This window comes from Desmodus rotundus, chromosome 4, assembly GCF_022682495.2.
Source record: "Desmodus rotundus isolate HL8 chromosome 4, HLdesRot8A.1, whole genome shotgun sequence".
Classification (NCBI taxonomy): Eukaryota; Metazoa; Chordata; class Mammalia; order Chiroptera; family Phyllostomidae; genus Desmodus; species Desmodus rotundus.
The window spans coordinates 167,668,964-167,690,458 of NC_071390.1; the positions used below are offsets into that span (position 1 = coordinate 167,668,964).

General features: G+C 45.0%; 1 protein-coding gene across 2 annotated transcripts in view; it reads left to right on the plus strand.

The window, feature by feature from the left end:
- PPARGC1A (PPARG coactivator 1 alpha) overlaps positions 1-21,495 on the plus strand; it is a 622,917-nt gene that overhangs the window by 81,619 nt on the left and 519,803 nt on the right. The window lies entirely within an intron of this gene.

Here is a 21,495-nt window from a genome sequence, read left to right on the forward strand (position 1 = left end):
TGGCCAGGAGGAGAGGGAGTTCGTGCCACGGTTCCTAGACAGTACTGAGACCCTCCATGCTTGGCTCGAGTGGCAGGGTCCCTGAGGAGTCAGCTGCGATGGTCCACTGCCCATCTCCTATTTTAGTTCAAAATGTGAAAAGTGTTTATATAGCATGTCTAGGGAGGCCTTCTTGTTAGTTGGCCTGTGCTAGTGTGGCCATACGGGGTCTTAAAGTCCTGAAATACTGCTTTATCAGTTGATAACCACCCTTAAAGCCCCCTAGTACCTTGGCCACCCTGGTTGTTTCCCACGAGGCCCCAGGACCTCCCCCAATCCAGCAATTTAAAGGAGCAACACTTTAAACTGGTGGGGGCTCTAGGACCTTGCCCAATTTGCAGTAAGAGTATATACATTGTGAGTATCACTACTGGCATTAGGTTGTGCAGACACGAAGAGCACTTAAATGTGGTGCCTGTTTCAAAGAGCACACCTCTAGTCTCCCTTTAAGTAATTTGTACCCCATATAGTCTTTCAGTAGAGCTGATGCCCTTAATATTGAAATAGAGGTCCTAGGAAAATTTAAAAGGGAAAAGTTAGAGTTTTGCCTTTCTAAAATATTGGTCTAGGATTTGGGAATTTACATTTTGTACTGCTGTCTCAGGAACATTTTTTTATATAGTGAAAGAGTTATTTGTCTCAGAGGGATGTGTAGCGTTATTTCTTTTTTAAAAAAATATATTTATTGATTATGCTATTACAGTTGTCCCATTCCCCCCCACTCCACTCCATCCTGCCCACCCCCTCCCTCCCACATTCCCCCCCCCCCCCGTAGTTCATGTGCATGGGTCATACTTATAAGTTCTTTGGCTTCTACATTTCCTACACTATTTTTACCCTCCCCCTGTCTATTTTCCACCTATCATCTATGCTACTTATTCTCTGTACCTTTACCCCCCTCTCCCCCTCCCACTCCCTTATTGACAACCCTCATGTTCTAGTTGTTTGCTTAGTTTTCTTTTGTTTTGGTTTTAGGTGTGGTCGTTAATAACTGTGAGTTTGCTGTCATTTTTACTGTTCGTATTTTTGATCTTCTTTTTCTTAGGCAACTCCCTTTAACATTTCATATCATAAGGGCTTGGTGATGATGAGCTTCTTTAACTTGACCTTATCTGAGAAGCACTTTATCCTCCCTTCCATTCTAAATGATAGCTTTGCTGGATACAGTAATCTTGGATGTAGGTCCTTGCGTTTAATCTTGGGTAATGTAATTATGATGTGCCTTGTTGTGTTCCTCCTTGGGTCCAGCTTCTTTGGGACTCTCTGAGCTTCCTGGACTTCCCAGAAGTCTGTTTCCTTTGCCAGATCGGGGAAGTTCTCCATTATTTGTTCAAATAAGTTTTCAATTTTTTGTTCTTCCTCTTCTCCTTCTGGCACCCCTATAATTTGGATGTTGGAACGTTTCAAGGTGTCCTGGAGGTTCCTAAGCCTCTCCTCATTTTTCCAAGTTCTTGTTTCTTCATTCTTTTCTGGTTGGATGTTTGTTTCTTCCTTCTGGTCCATACCATTGATTTGAGTCCCAGTTTCCTTCTCATCACTATTGGTTCCCTGTACATTTTCCTTTGTTTCTCTTAGCATAGGCTTCATTTTTTCATCTGTTTTTCGAACAGATTCAACCAAGTCTGTGAGCATATTGATAACCAGTGCTTTGAACTGTGCATCCGATAGGTTGGCTATCTCTTCGTCGCTTAGTTGTATTTTTTCTGGAGCTTTGAAGTGTTCTGTCATTTGGGCCATTTTGTTTGTTTGTTTGTCTTGGCGCGTCTGTTACTTTAAGGGGCGGAGCCTTAGGTGTTCACTGGGGCGGGGTAATGCTGGTGGCTGCGCTGTGACACTGTACGTGGGGGAGGGGCCGAGTGGGAGCAATGGCGCCCGCCTCACTCTCCTCCGGCTTTCAATCTTTCACTCCAATACCCACAATCAAACTGGGCCACTCTGGTGCTGGTTCCCGAGTAAGTGGGCCTGTGCACACTCTAGACCCCTGTGGGTCTCTCCAACAACCTCTCCTGTGAGGCTGGGAGTCTCTCTTGCTGCCGCCCCAACCCCCAGGGACGCTTTCAATCAGAGGTTTGAGGCTTTATTTCCCCGAGCTAGAGCCCTGGGTTGCTCGGTCTGCTTCGCAGCCCACCGTTCGTCCGGTTTATCTGTGTGCGAATGTGGGGCCCCGGGGTGCTACCCACTGCTCTGCCTGCCCCGCTCTCCGCCACTCCGAGTCCGGCCCTCTGGGTTTATCTGCACCAATGTAGGGTTGCAGGGCCTGCTAGTGCTCGGACTGCCTGCGCCATTTGTCCCACACTCCGCCAGTCTCAGTCCCCCCACAGCCACGTGAGTCCTCTCCACCCCGGTGCCCGTCTCCGCCCCTCCTACCAGTCTGGATGAATGTTTATTTTCTATTTCCTTGGTGTGGGTTCCCCTTGCTGTTCGATTCTCTGTCAGTTCTGGTTGTGCGAGGAGGCGCAATATGTCTACCTACGCCGCCATCTTGGTTCCCCGTCTCCTAACCTCAGTTTTTAATGATACTATTTAATTATTCCCTCAGCCTCCCCCTACCTTAATATATGTGGTACAAGAGCTAAGACTTTGCCTTGCGATTTGCATATTCCAAATTTTTCTTACAGTCCTGGCATCGAGTAGGTGCTCAGTAAATATTTGTTGAATGAATGGATACACAAATGACCAATTTTAAGCATAATTCCTGCTTCAACCAGCTGATGTGACATTTTCCTTTTTAGCTGTCTTTTTGGTCTAGCCCATGGTCAACTCTTAAAGAAGCTGACTGATTCTGATAAACCTTGGTGCACGGCTCGGTGTGAGTCCCGTCTTGACTGGGATTTATAATTCAGTCTGTCATCTTGGATCCAAATGGTGGCAGATAAAACTTGACAAATGAGACTTGGAGCAGATTTTAGTAGAGTTTGGTACATGGGTCGATGTACTATTTAATTGGAATGTGTGGAGTATGAATTTTACGAACCCTTAAATCCTAACCTTAAGCTACCCTGACTCTATTTTCCTTTTTAACGATACTGCTTTTTCCAAAACCTAACATCTGTGGCTAGATTAAAAGTGTCCTGGGTGGTGAAATTCCACAAGGAGTTTTAATGGTGGATATTTAGCTGTTTTCTCTAAAAGTGCCCCCATCCCCTAACTGGACAGGATTGATGATAGACACAAGGTTTCTGATGCTGTCCGGCAGCCATGCCATGTGGGAAGGCTTCTCAAGACAGAGTGGCCGAGTGGGACTGCTCTCTCACTTTTCTCTTGAGTGGGTCTATGCCGGCAGGCCGGAGATAGATGCAGATAGAAATACTGACCTCGGGCTAGGGAAAATGGAGGCTTTCCCACATGGGAGAATCTGTCCCTCCCCAGGGGTGGTAACTGCCATCGTTTCTTCCCAGAAAGCATTTTGAACATTGTAGGAAGAAGCTTTTAACTCTGACATCCAGGGTAGCCTGCTTAGAAATCCATGACATCGTGCATGAGGTTGCATGTATTTGTAGGTTGGAAAGATACAGACAAGTGATATTGGACAAAACGTATGCTCCTCTTTGGCTTTGTTGTGGTTCTGTACCCTGGTGCTCAGGGCTGGGTTCTCATGCTGGAGACTGCATCGGCATTCTTCAGCGACTCCTGTGTGTTTGCTGTCTCCCAGCAATTCCCAGGTTCCAGAACACTGGGAAAGCCAGTGTCAACACTGCCAGCAGAAAAGGGTAAAATATGGACTGCAGCCTTGTTTGCTGTTTGCAGTGGTAAATTCCGACCCAGTTCTCTCTTGAAAACATGGTCTCAGGAATGGTGAAGCCACCACATTCTGGTTTGATCTTCTTAAACACACAGCTCTCTTTTTTTGGATGTCTTAATCTTGTTTCTTCCCCAACCCCTGCATGCGCCTCTTTACTCCTTGTTCTTGTTCTCTCATTTATAAACTTGTACGGCATCCTTTCTTTTCCATTTTTTCCTGATAGTAAAGGACACTCCTATTCATTATGGATTTGCCACCTGCAGACGTGCGCATCGAAGAGATGGGAAATGACCCATGAGTTCACCGCGTAGAGGCAAACTGCAGTAGCCTTTTAGCATGCTTTCTCGTGGCCTTTTCCCTAACCCTGTGTATGCATAGAGAGGGGAGAGCAATTTTTTCTCCAGTCTTACAGCGGTACTGAACATTTTCCTTGCTACTTATTCTCAGTGGCCTGAGAGATGCATTGCATGGCCCAGCCAAAGCTGGACAAGGCAAGCATCTTTTATTTTTCTCATCTTCCCCTTCCTCCATCTGTTGCAGACGGCTCTGTGCCTCAGTATCACCAGGCTCCACTGTTTCTGCGTTAGGATCCTCCGACCCTTCGCCTCTCTCTTTCTGGGTTTTCGTCCTCAGAAGTCCGAGACTGGCCCACTTATCTGGTGGCCCGCAGTGCTGTGCGTGCCTACCTGTAGCTTCTCTCTTGCAGGCTGGAGAAGTGGATTGTAGTCCCGCTTCTCTGTGGCTGGCAGGAGGGAGGATGCCACTGCTCCAGGCAGGGAGGCTGAGCTTTGAAGCCCTGAGTGTCTCTCTGGCCAGCATTGATCTGCTCAGCCCAAGGCTGCTGTTGGGTTCTGGAAGTTCAGACAGGCCTTCCTCCAGCAATTTCCTCTGTGAGCACCGGACTCCCTGTTGCTTCCAGATTGTAGGAAGGGAGTGGCGTCTAACATTTATTCAGCATTTACATACCCTTACTTTACATGCATTCTCTCCTTGCAATGATCCATGAAATAGGCATTACCATCACATTTTGGAGATGAGAAAGCAGAGGCTTAGTGGGATTACCAGGCTTGCTCAAGGCCACTGCACTGGGATTCAGCCTTCAGTAGAAGAATGAACTCTAGGTCTTTGTTGTTTATTGGCTGTTGTCTGGATAAGGCTCAGCACTGCAACTGCAGCCGAGGCAAACGTCTTGCAGAGAAAGACTGGAGAGAGCCAACAGAAACAAGAGAAGGCCACCAGCCCCTGAATGATGTTCAGGGACTCCGGTAGTGTTAGCGCTGGGTCTGTCCTCAGAGGTCACCTATGCCAGGGGTCCTCAAGCCCTGTCACGTGTTCCATCCATCTGGGAAGCTTTAAAAAATACAAATGCCTAACCTGTGCTAACGTGTTAAAAAATTCCTGGGTGCAGGGTCCAACCTGGGCATATTTACAAAGCTCTCCAGGTGATTTGACTTTAGCGTGGAGCCAAATTTGAGAACCACTGAGTTAGGCTAACCCCTTATTTGGCATTAAAGGAAACCCAGAGACAACAGCTTAGGGACATGTCCAGAATCCCAAAGTTGGTGGGGAAGAGACTGGAGAGAGAGCAAAGCTCCCAGTCAGTGGAGCTGCTGTTTCAGGGTGAGCAGATGGGCCTGGAGCTCCGCCTTACAAGTCAGAACGCACCTGCTCCTCCCAAACTCTGGGGGCCTGGAGAGGGCGGTGTCTTTGCTAGGTGTCCCTTCCATTTCTTAGCACCAGCGAGTGTCTGAAAAGAGGCAACCTTATGTATGAAGGGACTCATCCTACTGACCCCCCATGCTCTCTGTGTGGAAGGAGCAAGCTCTGTGTTCACACCTGACTCCTGGATTTTCTGCCCCCACTCCCAACCTCCCCCTTTTCCTTTTCTCATGGGCTTTGGGGATTCCTGTTTCCAGAGCTGCCCTGTGGCCTCTCCTTTGGGGAAGGCCGTGGGGGAGAGTGGGCACAATGTAGTTAAAGGGTTGATACCACTGCTCAAAACCATTTTCAAATTCCTAAACAACTTGATTATTCTGGAAGAATTATATAAGAGACAAAAAAAAGTGTGTATGGCTTGGAGGCAGGCTGAAATTGTTTCTGATGGATTACAGGTGGTTTATATATGTCATGTGTGGTCTAACAGGATTTACGTAATAGAGTTGAGAGAAGGCAAGACGAGGGGGAGGAGAGCGAGTGGGGCGGGGGGGTCTCGTTTCTGCTGTCTGGCTGATCCGTAATGAACTGGAGCGCATGCGTCTCTGTGGCTGGCCTTGGCCCACAGTGACCTTGGCCAATCTGAGTGAAACCAGAATGCCTTTGACCGGACTGAGAGTCAAACTGTTGTGGATTCAGGGTGCTGCTTTCGAAGAAGGAGACACTAACTGAATACCACAATGGTTCTAATGACAAGCCTTCTCAAATTGAAGTCATTCGTCCACAATAATATTTGGAAGGTCGTATCTAAATGTATTTATATATGTTATATCTTTCTATGAAAATATATCTATATTTTTTGTGACATCTATATACTATCACTGTCATTTACTGCCCATCTATCATCTGTCCATCAGGGCAAGTCATGTGAAAGTGCCAATTATTGATGACTTTTGATCTAAATAAATACCACCAGTGGTTTTATATGGTTCAACCTAACATATTTCTCCTGCTATTTTTTACCTCCAAAAACTTTTCATAGAAGAAATTTTATGTTATCCTTTAAAATGGAAAACCAGTATCACTTGCTATAAATAGAAGGATTCTTAAAAAAAGGTTAAAAGAATACCAAAAAGTTAGTATATTTTGCTAGATACCATTGTCTGCTGAAAGCTATGCTCCTGAAACCTGTTTTTCTTTTGTTAAAAAGGGGTATTAACAAGTGTGAGGGCTAAGGGAGGTGGTAAGGTTTATTATCTCCAAGCCAAGACTTTCTCTTTGATGGAATCAGAGTAATTGAGAACAGGACTGAAAAGGAGATAGCCCCTTATTGTTATCTAATCTTGCCAACCCAACATCATCCCCTTTCTGGGGCTGGAGCCACCTAACCTGATGGATAACAGGGAGCCACAGGGCATGCTGGGCCTTGCAGAGTCCCTGCTAATTCGGTGGTAGGTGGGTGGGTGAGGCTGAACGTCTGGGCTCTTTTCTTCATTGTGGCTGAGTGGAATGTGTTGACGGGGCACTTGTGCCTTCTTGAATAATTATGCAACAGCAAATATGCCAAAATTCTTCTTGCTGCATTTATAGCTACAGCTTTGCAGGGTGTGAAAAAAGCATGGCATGCTACCAGCTATGTTGTTTTGAAAAAGTGAATGAGTTGGATGTTTTATATTTCTTCTTCTGTGTGACCCTGCCCAATGTCTGTATTCCCTTTGAACTTTAGTTTTCTCCTATGGAAACTGGGGTCGTATCACTTTTCTTACCTTCTTCATAGGATTCTAATAAGGACAGATGAGCTAGGGATTAGAAAGTGCCTTCAGGATGTAAAGTGCTGCTACTCTTTAATTCAAATGAATTTATTTGTAACTTTCATATCACTGAGAATACATCCCGACCCTTTGCCCTGATCAGTGAAAATGAACTCTTAGAAGGAAACCTTTTCCTCTATCCCTGATCTGAGTTTGAGCATGAGATTGGAAGCGGTTAGGTTTTAATAGTTTAAACTTCCATGGCTTTTTGTCTGAGTGTAAAAGTAACCTGTGTGTTCAATGAAAACATTTACAAGTCAGAAATTCACAAAGAGAAGGAGGAGCTATTACCCACGTTCTACCATGCCTTTCCAGGCTTTTTTCTTATTAGTGCTGATATCAGTTTACCTATACCTCTAAATTTGGTGGTCTTAGGAAGAAATAATACACTTGCCCAGTCTTTAACCCTCTTCAGAAATGGTGCTTGTCAGAGACGGTGGCGGGGGGGAGGGGCAGGGGGTTCGTGGGGCAGCACAGAGTGGGGGGTGGGGAAGGGGGTTGAAAAGGCAGAGTGAGGGGCCGGGGGAGGTAAGGCTGGTCTCCATTCCCTTGTCAGGAGGGTCTGTGTGTCTACTCGTTACAAATGAGAGAATGAAACGGCTTGAAAGAACCCCGCTCAACAGGCCACAGGACAACTGCCATCTCCTGGCTGCCCCTCCCGGTTTCCTGTGCCTGTCCTAGAGGATGTGCCGAGTTCTAGTTGCATTCTGTGGGCAGCTGTGTTGTTCATGCGTGTTAGGGTTCAACTGCCTCCCTTTCAGGGCAGTGCTCGAAAAGTTAATTAAAGTACTGATCAGTTCATTGCACAGCTGGTTGGGAACAGGACCCTTAAAGGTCTTTGTCTTTGCATTTTGATAGTGTAAATTACGTGATACCAATGTATAGGGTAACATATTAATATAAAGAAAAACTTTGTTCAGATGACCTGCTTAAACTTACTAAATTTCATCTTGAAGACAAAAGCCCCCAAATTAGATTCCATTATTGTTGGAATCTCAGTTACCCAGCTTCAGATAAGAAGGCAGAAAAAAAAGAAAACTAGAAGTGGTATCAGGAAAAAGGGGAGAGAGCAGCTTTTTGAAAATTGTTCTAAATTTGTATGCAGGTTACCATGACTACAAAATATCTTCATCACTTATTGAAAGTATCTGTTAACCTTCTGCGGCTGTCCCCTCCATCGCTGCATTTCGGGGCTGCCACCTGCAATTGTCTAGTACTTCAGCGTTGCCCATTGAGTGGGTTGCTGCATCTGAGTTGGGAGTCGTCCAGTTCTTTGCGCAAATGGAGTTCAGAACCCACTTCCCACCGAGGTTTCCAGCTCACACTTGACCCAGCTGGTTATGACAATTCACGTCTGACGTCTTACCATACAACACAGCGTTTAGGCTTCTGTGACTGGAAAGTGGATTAGGATCATCTCAGCCATTCTGGCAAGTTGTGGGAAAGTATTTTTAGGAAACCTTGCTTACATAATTTTGACGCCTTTTCTGTTCTCTTTTCTCCATGTACAAACCATAGGTGAATGTACAGAAGTACGGCATTTTGAAGAGTGAGGATACTTGTGTCCCTTGGATAAAATGTGCACATTCTTGGTTACCATCCTGGAGGGGCTAGACGCCGGTGACCGTGGTCGTCCCTGTTTATTGGGGTGCTTTAGGGTTTCTGGTCGCGTGGTTGTTCCCAAGCACCCCTGAACCCTTCAAGCACAATAGGAGTCAACAGTGGTCAGATTTGCCCCCCTCACTGCCACGGCAGCAAAGAAACAACAAAATCTTTGTTAAAGCAGTGCAGGTATTAATACATGGCTACTTAATAACAATGTTTATAGAAATTAACTTCTGTTTTGAAGCAAGCAAGAGAGGAACACACTTTTTAAGGCATTTTAAAATGCCCACAACTTCCCACTGTTTCCTCTCAATTATTTAGTATTTGTCTTAATCTGGATTTACTCTTTTCTTTCCCAATGGAAACCCCTGGAGTTGTTTGCAGTCGGGGTGGCTTAGCCGACCGGCTTCCTGACGTATTTGCTCATTGCAGAGCCCATTTCATTTGGAAGTTTCTCGTATGTAAACCGACTACACTATGGCTTTAAAATCAGTGCCTTTTAAGTCCAGGTGGACGGCGAGGATCAGAACGTTTCTTTCTGCATCTGCTCTTTCAACCTTGATTCTAAACCAAACAATTGATTCTCGTGACTAATGTGGCCCGGTTATGGCTAGTTAGTGTGCATTTCTCTGATGACAGAAATATGGGGTTATCTTCCCTGGTGATTTTCCTAAGGACTCCCCCCATTTCTTCCTCGGGTGCCCACTTTTCCTCCTGCAGGAGTGGTTACTGACCTTGGGCTACCAGCAATTGCCAGCCATTAACCCAAATGCTTCTCTTGACAGCAGTTGCTTTCCAAAGGGATGAAAGCCACATTTCAACAATTGTATCCATTATGACCTATTTTGAACGTACACACCAGAGGAAAGCTGGAGTCTGGGAAAAAAAAAATACAGCCTTGTGGTTTATCCACAAGTGTGCACATCAAATAACAATCCCTCAGGCACTCTTTCTCCCTCCTAAACTGTGCCTGGATGGGATCCTGGCAGACTTGTCATCTTGGGAGCATGATCAGACTGGGAAGGTAGCAGAAAAGGGAAGGAAACACTTCTTTTTATGTTAGAGAACAAAAAGACCCACCCGTGGCAGGTATCCGTGGAAATCTCTTGTGGATGACCTCAAAGGAAAGCCTGTCCTTGCTAGGTTGGCTGCCTCCGAATTCATCACAATGGAGTGTGGGCTCCACGTTGCCTAGGAATTTAGATCTCGGGAGGACAGAGGAGAAGGCCTGGCTTCAGCCAGCGCTGTGGCCTTTGGAGTAGCCTCTGTTGGGGTAGGCACGGCCTGTGGTCCTTCCAGAACATTTAATGCTGCTAGTTTAATTGGTACAAGTTTTGTGTTGTCCAGTTCTCCTGAAATAGGGGAAAAATATTTGCTGTTGGTTGTGGCGTAAGGATTCTCAAAGTAGAAGATAAAGGCAGTAGAAAAACCAAACCAAACCAAACAAACTCTTTTTCTTAGCTAGGTCACTAGTAGTTGAGTCAGATATTCTGGTGGAAAGTCATCCATCAATCCTCTGTGGAATGGAAAGGCTTCAGGTAAATAGCAGCTCTCACATACTTTGTACAGAGTCAATAAAAATTGGCCTAATCATTTCAATAAACATGACACGATCTCTTTCCTCATTAAAGATTTAAGGAGTAATGCTGTAGAAATGACTCTCTTCAACAAATTAAACTGAATAAAATATGTGAAAAGAATATTTTGGCTGGTTCTAGGAAGGAGAGGCTGGTGTTTTGGTTTAAATGCCAAAGAATCATATTTTCAACTTCATATTTGGATGGTGTGAATTTCAGCTCTTGGTTTGGTAACTTCTGACCGACGACCCTTTCAGGCTGGTTCAAGCTGGTGATTTTCGTCCCCGGGATCCAGGGATCCCGGGGATCCGAAAGAGAGGAAACGTTCAGATCCTTCCTCCCTCTGACTCTCTCTCCCTCCCAAGTGGATGATTAGGAAAGAAGCCAAAATTGGAAAACTGCAGCATACTAAGTGCTCTGGCTGTTCTGAATTTTTCATTGTATATTCTCTAATTTTGAACCTGTCAAGTATTATCTGTCAATCATCTGCATATAGCTTGTTAAGATTACAGAGTTGTGGATGTGCACAGGAGACTGACTAAATCCTGTGATTAGCAACAAAACTTTTAAGACAAATGTGGAAGCGTATATTAAAAAACCTATTGCTAATAAAGACCTCGATGTTTACTTATGAAAAATGGAAAATAAGTGATTGGGGGGAGAAAAAGGTATTTTGGAGAATGCAGCACAACTGGAATTTATCTGATGTACACTTAATAATATAATAACAATGTAGCTGCACTCACGATGCTTAAGAACAAGAGGGATTATTAGATTTGTGCATGGAAGGTAAAATTACTGCAAAGAATTGCTTTTGGGAATATACAAGATAGAGGATATGAAATGAAATAAAATAAATGCAGGGCAGATGACTGGTTTCTGTGTATTGCTGGGTAGATTTAATTAATTGGTAATATAGCACCGAGCCATGAATTACTCCATCATTGCCATTGTTTCAGTTTTGGCATTTTTCTCAAACACAGATCCATTGGAAAAGAAGAAAATGTCACTGAGCTGTAAAATATTGATAAATCCTGTGAAGATATTTCTGAGTAACTTGGAAGCATTCTCTCCCCTTATTTTGATGGGAGACTTTTAATTGTCTCTAGAAGTCCCATATTGTCTCTTGAAATCTGAAATAAATCAGTAAACTTTTTTTCAGTGACTCAGTGTCATCTCTGTGTTAATTTGTTATTGCAGGTCCTTGAGAATCAGCAGCATGAGGTGGGAAAAGGGCCAGGGGTTTAGGCTCAAACAGATCCTGTTCAAATACTCGATTTAACGTTTGTCAGAAGTGTGACCCTCGGTAAACTACGTAACTTCTCTGAGTCCGTCTTCTGTTCGTAGGGGCATGTTGCAAAGAGTCATAGTAATGCATTCTGTTACTCTGAGTGCTGGCAGTATACAAGCACGGTGCTAAATGCTGTGGATATAATCCAACGCCTGCAAATTGTACTTTTTACGTTTACTGAAAGCTCACTCAGTATTGGAGAGTGCGCTAATCATTGCATGTGTGTTATCTGATTCAATCCTCACAGCAACTCTCTAATACCTCCATGTATATAGGTATGTACATGTATACACACGTATGAACAAAATGTATAAATATATAATTTCGTAGAAGTGGAATGATGTTCTCTCTGGGTAGATCAGTTTCCTCATTTGAGCAAGCTTAAAATTCTTCTTTGTTTTTTCTTCCTTCTTTTCTTACTATTCTTAGAAAAAGGCTCAAATATTTCTAACGTGAAAAGTAGAGGGGGAAAAAAAGTCGGAACACACAGCCATAAGAGTGCAGGAGCCAGAGGATGGGCCCTCGAGGCCACCTCCCTGAAAGCAACAGGACCTGAATGGACGGTGTGAGTGCTTCAGCTGTTAATGTAGCACTCTGTGTCTGCACATCCCTTCTGCTAAGGCTTTTGCCATTTGAAATGTCACGCAAACCAAAGTTTGCCATGTATTCATTCAGAGAGAAAAGGGACAGTGTAATTGCCCACAGGAAATCCCTTCATAGAGTTTGAATGTCTTTATTATAAATAAGCCTCAAGCACCTTAACTGGAAACACTTTAAATTCATCCGAATGGCCTGCTTCTCTTTCCATTCCTGAAAGCTAGGAACGATGGGGCATCCACTGTCGATATTTGCAAGCTGTTCATTTTGCAGCGGTGGCAGTGGTTAAAAACGGTGGACTTATTCCGGCGGTTTTGGGCATCTGAAGCTTAATCTCCTAAGAAAATCTTTAGCCAAGTCAGGTTTTTAATCGCTGTGTTAGTCATCCTACTGATTACATAAGGAACACTGTAGGAGCATTTCAAATGCCATCCGCTCTTGGCAGTGGAATGACAATGAGGATGGAGTGTTAAAACTAGGTGCCCATAAAGGCAGACATGGAGACAGGGCCCCCCACCCGGCTCCCCAATCTGCCTCTACAGTAATTCCGCTCTTTTATAACAGTATTCACTGGAAGAAAAGCATCATCTGAATTAATTATTTGCACATATGGTGCGTTCCTGATGTCAGCTAATGCCACATTAAGGACAGACATGCTGGGCACCCATTAAATAATCAAGTAAATATTTGTATTGTTTATGATAAACTGGTTCCTTCTGTGGGTATTTTCTATGCCTTTGTAAACATTACTTTAGTGGGCAGGCTGTTGCTGGGGCTTCATACCAGGCATAAATTTGACAAAGAGCGCTGTTTAAATTCCAAATCCGACAAAGAGACCTCACACCCACTGTGGTTTTTGGAGCTCAGTGAATATTTAGTAACATTTAAATATAATAGCGGATCATTATGGTATGTTGTTGAACTGAATACTACGTTAATACCATTAATCACATGGACTCATTCTTGTCCTAGCCTGAATGTTAGAAGTACTTCTCTATGATTTCCACTATAATTCAATAGTAATTACTGATGCGATTACTTCAAGCTGGCACCAGATATTTTTATTGAACCAACATGAACATTGGGTCTCAACATAGATGTGAGCCCAGCCTCTGAAGAAGAGATTGGGGCTGAGGCAAGTCTCCCCAGTTTTTCTCCCGTGAAACGTGTTCCAAATGGGCATGCACACACGGGTGATACGTTGTCCGAGTACATGAACAAGGGCTTCATTTCTCCCCATTCACCGAAGGTCCCATGGTCAGAGGGAAATGTCAAGGGGTCATCGCTGGGCACGTTTTAAGAATCCAGTGCTTGAGAAAAGCTCCGTGTGAGATGGAGACAGTGATGCCAACTTGAGGAGGCCCCTCAGGGGCTGGGCTGGGCAGTTGTCTGCATATAAATTCCCAATGATTGCAGGGGCTTTTTGGAATGAGGTCCTTTTAATGGTTCTTTTCCCAGTGAGCTTTAGGCTGTCTGGCTGCTGTTCTTTTTTTCCTTGCTGGAGATTTCAAAGGGACTCTGTCTGTGCTCTTGAATGCTTCTCTTTTGTCTCACAAAAGGAAGGTTATCACATGCTCGGTGTTATTCTACTTGAAACCAAGTGTGGAAGCCAGTAGTAGCATTTCACCAAGAGTCTTTGGAGCCAACTGTGTCTCACTGTGTCAGCTAATGAAGATTAGTGTAACTGTGGAAGAGCAGACTTGCAAACAACCTCTAGACATTTCTTGGAAAGTTAAAAGTAAGGATCTCATTCCTTCTCCAAATGTGAGGAGAATGGGCCAATAAATACTTCTATTTATTTTAAGGCAATGCAGCTTGTAATTGGCTGCTTCTTGGCTGTGGAAATTAATTTGTGGAAGGAAGAAAACCTAATAATTTTAACCTCCCCTGTATCCTACTTTAAAAAAAAAAAACCCTCTAAGTGAATTTACTTCTCTAACCCTCAAGGCAGATCTTGGAGCTCTTAATAAATGAATCCATCCATTTATTCGTTCATTGATTCACTTGTTTAACGGGTTTTATTGATTGCCTGCTAGGTCTCAGAAATTGTACCTCATGCTGGAAGTGGCCCGGGAACCTGGAACCTCTAGTGGGGGCCGTGAAATGAGATGGTGGGAGGTGTATGTTCAGAACAGAAAAAGATGGTCACAGCAAGTATCTGAAGTGAGTGAGCTTCTGAAAGGGCCAGCACTAGGGAGCGGAGGAGACCCATGACTAGAGGCCTTTCAGAATAGAACCCCAGGGGTGCGAATGTGAAGAATATCCCAGATAAATCACAACACTGAAGGAAGATGAGTTTTGCATGAATCTTGGTCTTGCTAGACTTAAAGTTTCAATATGACAGGAAAACTCCCTTAGAATGTCAGGATGGGACTGATATCTGGCTTACGTTTTTGTCTTTATTCCCAGACAATGCATTTGTGTTTGAGCAGACGGGTCCAAGGAAAGGAATATGCTTTATATTCTTCATGCCTGGGGCCTGCCCCAGCTCCCTCTGCTGCTTTCTGGACTTTCTAGGTGTCAGAAGGTGGTTTCTTCAGGGGACCATGCAGCCTTTGCACGTTCAGTACAAAAAGTGCACATCGACAGGTGGGAAGGGAATGCTAATTCTTTCTTTGTTGGGGTCCTGAATATAAATTCCTCTAGCCTTCACCTGCGTATCTTGCATGTTAAAACAACACTAGATGTTTCTCTGAATTTTTTTAAGCTAAGAAGCCAAAATCGAATCATTTCAACAGTAGATTATCAAACTCAGGGTGTTGTATACACAGCCGACAGAGAGAAACAGAGAGAGAGAGAGAGGGAGGGAGAGAGGGAGAGAATGAATCTCCATTGGGGAAAGCTCATGAAATTCTTGCTAATAATGCTTGTGAAAGGAAAAAAAAAATGTCTCTGTTTCAGGCTTACTGACTACACTGCTGTAGGAACTTAGCAGTTCGGCTCTCAGAAGTAAACTGGGGACTCTCAGGTTCTCACTGAATCCCTGGTGTATTTCCTATGTGCTGTTTCCCCATTTGTCATTTCAATCAGATCTTGTCGCTCCCTACCCCCTAGAACACCTTTTTCTGGCCTGTGATAGGCCTCTCACTCATCTTTGGCCACCTTCCTTTCCCTCCGTCTCTCCCTCCAGCTCCCTGGCTGCCGTGGTCCATTTGCGTCCTGGCCACACTGACTGCTAGCCAGTGGTTGTCTTCACACCTCATGCACATTCCCCCTTGTTACCTGCTCACGTCCACCTGCAATTCCCGTTCTCACCCACCCACGGACAGTTCGAGGGACGCCTTTGTGGTGCCTTCCCATCTTGTGGAATTTGTTCCTTGCACTGAACACTGCACACCAGATACGCCTTATCTGTATGTATCTGTGGATCCATATTTAAGCTACAGAGCAGCGATTTTCAATCCGTGTGCCTCAAGAATTTTTAAAATATGCAATACCTTACCAGTTAGTTAGAGGCACTGACTTTTCCCCCCTTCGATTGGCAAATAAAAAAATGACTATAGCCTACACAACAATAGCCATCCGGTGTGAATGAATCAAAATTATACCTATTTTTTTTTGTCAGATCAGCAACAAATAAAATATATTTTTTGGTGTGCTGCAGAATTTTAGTAAGTTAGTTTATGTGTGCCATGAGATGAAAGAGGTCGAAAATCACTGCTATGGCGTAGAGCTAACTTAGACTATGCTACATCTGAGCATTGCATTGCCCCAGGGGATAAATTATTGGGCCCCTTTTAGGGATGAAAAGAACAATTTAGCTCCAAGGTAGAATTAGGCACTGCCCTGTGGCCACAACTGGACAGATAAACTGAAGGTCTTTGCCAAGCCAGGCACTGCTGTAAGTGCCTGACAAACACCACTCCCCTGTTCACGGAGCTCCTATTCCAGGGAGGAAGACAGACGCTACTCACACACATATATAACACACCAGGCTTTGATGTGATACGTGCTAAGAAGACAAATAAGCAGAAAGAGGGACAGAGTGAGGGACGGGGTGCTGTACCAGTGGGCTCTGATCCGAGGCACGGTCAGTGTTGCTGGAACCGGGTGAGGGATGCGGAGAGGCCAGGAACGATTCAGGAAGGAGATATGGAGCCCCAGGAGGGGAGCTTGTGAACAATGGTTTGTTGTTTGGATTTGCTTCTGGAGCCATGGGATGATGGAGTAAGGAGTGAAATAATCTGATCCGTGCTTTTACGATGCATTCTGGAGCTCCTGTGGGGAATGGTCTGCCGCTGGCTAACGGTGGCAGCAGGCAGACCAGTGACAAGGCTTTTGCTCCAACCCAGGGGAAGAGCTGGTGGTGGCTGGAATGAGGGGCGGCCTCACAGGTGGTTAGACGCTGTCAGATTCGGGCTGTATTTGAACGTTGAGCTGGTGACATTTCCTGATGGACTGACTGTGAGCTGTAAGAGGAAAAGACCACAGAGGAGCACGGAGTTACCTTCCATGCAGATGGAGGTGCGGGTCTGGGAGGTGTATTCATTTTCTAGGGCTGTTGTAACAAGTTATCACAAAGTCAGGTGGCTTAACATAATAGCAATGTATTGTCTCACAGTTCTTGAGGCTTAAAGTCCCAAATTAAGGTGTTAGCAAGGGTTTCTTGTCTCTGCAATTTCGAAGGAAGAATCCTGTCTTGTCTCTTTTAGCTTCCAGTGGTTGCCATCCTTGGTGTTTCTTGGCTTGTATAGGTATCATGCCAATGTCTGCCTCTGTAGTCCCATGGCCTTCTCCCCGTGTCTCTGTCCAGTTTCTCTCTTCTTCCAAGGACACCAGTCATTGGATGAGGGCCCACCCTCCTCAGAATGATCTCATCTTAACTCGATAACATCTGGAAAGACCTTAGTTCCAGATAAGGTCACATTCCCAGACACCGGGAACACAATTGAGCCCACTGCAGTGGGGGTCAAGAATTTGGTATTAGTCAGGTTAATTCTAAGATGCCACTTAATACCTAAAGAGAGATGATGACCTGGGGGAGTAGGACACAAGAATGTGGAATTGGGACAGAGTCTGGGCTGGAGACAGACCTAGGGGCAGCACAGAACAGAGGTGCTTGTTGAAGCTGCGGGACTGTGGAGAAGAGGACCGGCCTGGAATGCTCTAGTGGTTAGAGGTCAGGAAACAGGGAGGAGGGGGATCTGGGTGGAGGTTATCTGCTTCTGTGTCTGTCTTTCTTATGCGCTCTGAGCTCCTGGAGAGTGGCACACCATTGTTATGCTTCTAGCCCCCAGCACTGGTGCTGGCATGGAGAAGCTCTTCGTACATGGTGGCTAAATGAACGGATGGTGAAATTTCTCTGGTTTTGAACCCAAGCAAGTGCACAGCATGACTGGACAGATAATTCCAACAGAAGCCAGCGTGCTGGCCTGTGTATCGCCTGCCCAATGTGTCTGTAATCGCAACTATTCTTCCAAGTTTCCACCTGGTAGGGAAGGACGTGTGTGTGAAAATGGCTTTGGAACAAGACGGGAGCATGTATTCTACGCTGAGCTTCTCCGCAGGACCCAGAGCTGAAAAAGGCCAGGGCGCCCGTTAGGCGTGCTCACTAACCCAAGCCCTGCACTGGGGCGTGGAAAGTCATCTTCCCGTTGTACTTCTGAGAAACTGGCAACAGGACTGAGAGTTTCCGCGGCGCTCGGATGGTATGGGGAAGTGTTTGACGTCGAGGCCTTGTTAGAAACAGGAGACCACGGGAGAAGAGACAGGATCGCCATCTTTAAATGTCCATAGTTTTGTCAGGGCAAAGGGGTGAGAGTAGCTTTATATTCTGGAAGGTGAAACTAAGAACATTGGGCAGAAGTGACACTGAGGCCACTTAAGTGTAGCATAAGGATAGGTGTCAATCTAGAGTGGCATCAATAAGACAGTTAACAAAAAGTAGTGTTTCAGAGCATGGGCTAGAAGCCAGAGTGCGTGGGTCTGAGTCTGGCTTCCGCCATTTACTGTGTGACTTTGGTGAGTTACTTAACCTCTCTGTGCCACAGTTATTACATCTATAAAATGGGGATAAAAATAGTGCCTATTTCGTAGGGTCATTTTAAAATTAAATAAGTTAGTATTTTGTGATCTTGGAACAGTACCTGACATATGCGAGCATTTTTGTTATACAAAGAGTGCTTGGACTTTGGGGCCCAAGAGACCTGGATTTTATTTCTGACTCAGCCACATACTAACTGCATGACCTTGAAGAGGTCACCAGCCTCAGTTTACTCATCTGTAAAATGGAGATTATAACACCTGCCCGACACGGCTGTTGTGAGGATTTTCTAGATAATGTGTAAAACACCCCAGAACATCACTGATACATCATGAACACTTAAAAGTGTTAGTTCTCTACTGACAGGAAGGATCCAGCCATCTCTAGAGATAGAGCAAACGACAGGCAAGATGGCCACATGTCAGATATTGCAACGGTGAAATGATTACGTTAGCAGGAAGGTCAGAGTCAATGCCTTTTACAACCTTTAACTCAGACTATTTTAGCCAGTGCGGCTGCTAGAAGCAACATGAGCAGGAAAAATATAACAAAAATATGGAAAAGTCTATTTCCAATTCATCACTTGAATGCATTGATTAAGTAGATGCCAGATATGGGATGGTGAACTTAATAAAGGCACTGGGCAGCTCATGATGAAATGAGAAGGCATGCTCCAGGGGTAAGAGCAGGGACGGGCATTAGCTGGCCAGGGTTTGGGTTCAGCTGCACCATTTTTTGGTGATAGGTCCTTGGCCACATATTGTAGGTTGGCTTCTCCCAGAAGCTGACCCTGAGTCTTAGAGTTGAGTTGCAGTTACTTATTTGGGTGCAGATTTATCTGAATGCTCCCAGTCATCTTGGGGGAGAAGGTTAGGAAGCCAGTAAAGGTGTGTTAGTGAGCTGGTTGCTGCGGTGGGCAACAGGAACCCAGTTCTGCAGGGACCTCTGGATAACCTTGTAGACCTGCCTTAGCCTTGTCCCAACTCCCCTCTGTCATTATCTGGGGACTGCTCCTGGGACAGGGACATCAGCACCTTGGCACTTCATATCCCCTACTTGTGCGCCCAGGTGCTCCCATAAGAGGAGAAAGTCCTCAGACAAAGGGCTTGGGCAGGTAGGCAGAAGCTAAGTATGCCAACCTTTGTCAGCTCAGGCTGCTCTAACAAGGGAACACAGACTGGGTGGCTTATAAACCACAGAAATTTTTTTCTCACAGTCCTGGAGGCTGGAAGTCGAGATGGTGCCAGTATGGTTGGCTTCTGGGGAGGGCCCTCTTCTGAATTCCCAACTTCTCTCTGTATGCTCACATAGCAGAAGAGGTAGGGAATGGTCTAGGGTCCCTTTCATGTGGCACTAATCCCATTCATGAGGGCCCCATCCTGATGACCTAATCCCCTCCCAAGGCCCCACCTCCGCCTAATACCACTGCCTTGGAAGTCAGGATATCAGGGAACACAAATATTCAGTCCACTGCAGAGGGGATATGGGTCGGCCCTAGCAATGTCTGCCAACAAGTCACTTGAGCTCTCTGAACCTTGTCTCCTCCTCTATAAAATGGGCATAATGACACCAGATAGCTTCGTCTTTGTGGAGAGTAAGGGAGATAACGAACATACAATGTTCAGCTTTCTGCTTGGCCATGGAAACCAGCAAGGGTAGCTAAGATTGCTCTAAAAGAGAAAGGTGTGGACAAGGAGGCTGTGCCTTTCAAAGCGCAGCGGCCATAGACTCTAACTGAGGAAATAAATTATTAGAGGAAGTTTGTGTCCATTTAATTTGCTTGGAGAAGTGCCCATAATAGAATCTTATGCACTTGGTCACTTAAAAGAATTATGTGTGGCTGACATACTGAAGTCACATTTATCCACTCGGACGGAAGGTTCATCTTGAGTATAGAGCCTGTAATTTACTGATGGGCGTATATGGTGGGATAACTCAGGTTAATGTCTGTGAACAGAGACCAACAATTAGCAAGTTAATTAGGGTCCTGATTTCTGTAGTGAAGGATAATCATTTATTAGTTTAGGTCAGACCCTGAGCCTTTCCGTGAAGTGACTTTCTATGAAAATATTGACTGAGAGGGACTCCCTGTACCCTCCCTGGCACAATTCACACATGCCTGGGAAACTCATTATCTCGGACAGTGATAGGAGTGAGGATTACAGTAAGTGCAGGAGGCCTGGCTTCAGCTGGCCTGTTGGAAGTCCCAACAGAAATAGAAATAAAATTCTAACATAGGCATACCTCATTTTATTCCGCTTAGCTTTATGGTACTCCACAAATGTTGCACTTTTTACAAATTGAAGGGAAGACCCTCTACCACCAAAAAGATGACGACTCATTTTATTGTGATACTGGCTTTACTGAGGTAGTCTGCAACCGGGCCTGCAGTGTCTCCAAGTTACGCCTGTACGGCAGTAGGAGTCTCAGTCCTTTGCACCCCACCCCAGCTGTCCAGGCACTGTGATGCTGGTCTGTGACTACCGTGCATGGACACGGTGCTCTTTCCAGGTAATCATGGCACATAAATTACCACAAGCATTTCATTTGAGGCATTTGTTGAAAAAAAAAAATGTAGAAAGGATGCAACTATACTTGGGGCTAGGAAGAAGTAGGAAGTGGTAAGCTTATGTTTTTTTCTTGTTTTTCACAGTGGCTACCATTGACCTGTGTCTGGGATTTTGTATAAGGGGCTGGAAATTGTAAATTCAGTTTAGAGAAGGGGAGCGGACATGGGTAGAAGCCATGGATGGAGGTATAAGCGGCAAGCAGCTCCTCTTTTTTTGGCAATAAAACACCCGGCGTTCATGGTGTTGGTTTTGTCTTCTCACTTGACCCTTGCTGCCTTACTTTGGCACTGGCACCCACTAAGCTTGCTTGGAAAGTTACTTAGAATGTCCCTTAACTAATAAGGTGGAGGCTTGGCCATGCCTCATAAGCTATAGAAAGAATGATGGACAAAGCTTTTAAAATCTGTTTGGCACCTGTTTTCGATGCCATTGGTCATGAACTGAAAGAGTGAGTTGTTTCTGTTTGGAAAGTAGGAGCAGAGATGAGGTCATGGCAAGCAGTGCTTTCCGGCAGAGGCTGATCCTGGGTGAGGAAAACACCCCCTGGCTTCCCTTTGCCATGAGCAGGTTACTTCAGCATCTTCCCCATTTTTGTTTAAACTGAATCTGCCAAGGGAAATGCCTACT